The following is a 2,130-nucleotide window of genomic DNA, read 5'->3' as shown; positions in this document are numbered from 1 at the left end:
CTTAACCTGCTAGCAGCATCGTCTTACGAAACCCGCCATGTCTCTCTTCATTCCCAAGCCACCCATAGTATCTCTTCAGATAACTTCGTACATCCTAGGTGGAACGTATCAGATGTATTGTGGCTTCAGCTAAAATGTCTTTTAGGATTTCCTCGTCTCAGGGAACACCTAGGCAGCCTTGCCAGTGCAAGACCCCGTCTGAGGAGATAGAACACCTAGTTGGCTTTTCCACCCCAGTCTAACTCCACACTTTGTTAAGGTGTTCATCAGATCTCTGGGCATCAAAGACACGTTTTCATAAAGTGGGTTGCATGGTCATCTATGCTATCTTAGCGATATTACCATTAACTGCAACCCCAGTTTCTAGCATTCTTCCTTCCATCTTGTAACTTTGCTTGCTTGGTGATCATTGCAGATGTATGAACGGTTTGTGTCATTCCATCTGTACGACCAAGTACCCGAGGCTCTTTAGTCAGTGTATGCTTGCACTTTTCTCCATGCTCGTAATGTTGCCATGTCACCATGGCAAGCACGGTCAGTGCTAGTTAAAGGTCATGAGTAGGGTAATTTTGTTCGTGCTCTTTCTGCTTTCTTGAAGGGTAAGCTACTGCCTCACCATTCTGCGTAAGCACGCACCCTAAGCCCTTACATGAGGCATCTCTATACGTTACAAGATTGTCCAGCCCATCTTGAACTGCTGCAGTCACCAACCTTTGCTTAAGTTCCTGGAAACTCTCTCTGCCTACTGGTATTCAATCGAAGGGTTTTCCCTCCTTGGTTAACTGTGCAGGCGCTGCAGAGATCTTGGAAATATCATGTACGAGTCTTTTGAAAGATTTCTAGAACTTCGTACCTTAGTGATTGTGGTCAGTTTTGGCCACCTCATAGCTACTTCAATCTTAGCTGTGTCTATGATGAATTCTCCACTTGACACCACATAACTTCGGATGTCATCTCAAACAGCCAAAACTTGCTTTGGGGAACTTAGCATACAGTTGGTGTGTCCTTAACATCATCATAACTTTCCCCCGAGTGTTCCTTGTCAACTAATTCTATCTTGGTGTACAACGACACATTGTCATTGAAGTCGTCTTTGACGATAACAAGAAAATCGCTTAAACATTCGATTAGTCTAAACCTAAACCTTAGCAAGACATTGATCAGGTCGAAAGGCTTATCGATCAACTTTCCTTCCTCGTGATTGCTTCTAATAGTTGCCTTCGATATATCACTCTCCTTGATCCACATAAGAGGTATCCTAAACTTGTCGAGACCCTTACAATCCTTACTACTTCACCAAGAATGGTCTCGTAGCTACCTCCCAATTGGCCAACATAAGTCTTTCCTCATAACGAGATAACTTGTCATGTAACTTGCCTAAGTACTAATACTCATCTGAGCTAAATGTAGGCTCTTTTGAAAATAAAGGTTGCTCGTATAAGTCCTCTGCATTCACCTAGGCCAACTCATGTAGTGTCTTATGATTGATCAAGTCACATTTTCTTTCGTAGTGATATCTTATATTGGCTCATGTGTGTGCATCCATCAAGTTCTTGTAAAGGAGCCTATGGAACTCTCTAAAAACTCTTGTTTGGTAACTAGTCTTCCTCAAGCTCTGAGGATACTTTATCTATGTCCAAGGTTTTCCACAAGACACATTATGTCTTCTGCTCCCCTTACTAGTGCACTATCACTATCTCACTACTCTTCAGGTAGTTTTTAAACTCACGTTATCTAGCATCTCTACCTCTGTCTGAGCATGCTTCACAAGTATTTTGTTACACTCATGTGTGAAACTGGAGTTCTACCCTTTGTAGTCCAGATCACTTATACAAGGGTTGGTTCTTATTAACACCCATCTAGACTTTCTTCCTTCAAACGGCGAAGGCATGACCATAGCTTGACCTCTTTTCTTGTTGTTCTCAACCCTAAGGTTCGCTGGACTACCTTGACAGTTCCACGTCCCTCACCTTGTGAGCATACATGCCCTGACCAAAGGATAGGTTAGAACGCAGTTTCATGGTCCTGATAACCACGTACTGCTTTTGAACTTGGTCCTCTCCACCAAGGTCCAAAGCGACTTGTCATCCATTAGGTGATCCTTTAGTAGGAATATCCTACACCCCATGA

At 43.0% G+C, this 2,130-nt stretch overlaps 1 long non-coding RNA gene across 1 annotated transcript in view; it reads right to left on the bottom strand.

The window, feature by feature from the left end:
• Positions 1-1,435: 1,435 nt before the first annotated feature.
• Positions 1,436-2,130, bottom strand: part of LOC111808616 — a 2,959-nt gene continuing 2,264 nt past the window's right edge. Inside the window, exon 2 of the long non-coding RNA XR_002817105.1 lies at positions 1,436-1,947. This is a non-coding gene — a long non-coding RNA (uncharacterized LOC111808616). The remainder of the gene's footprint in view (positions 1,948-2,130) is intronic.

This window comes from Cucurbita pepo, chromosome LG13 (genome assembly GCF_002806865.2).
Source record: "Cucurbita pepo subsp. pepo cultivar mu-cu-16 chromosome LG13, ASM280686v2, whole genome shotgun sequence".
Taxonomy (NCBI): domain Eukaryota; kingdom Viridiplantae; phylum Streptophyta; class Magnoliopsida; order Cucurbitales; family Cucurbitaceae; genus Cucurbita; species Cucurbita pepo.
Note: the sequence above shows the minus strand (reverse complement) of the source record. Positions and strands in the feature narration are given on the sequence as shown.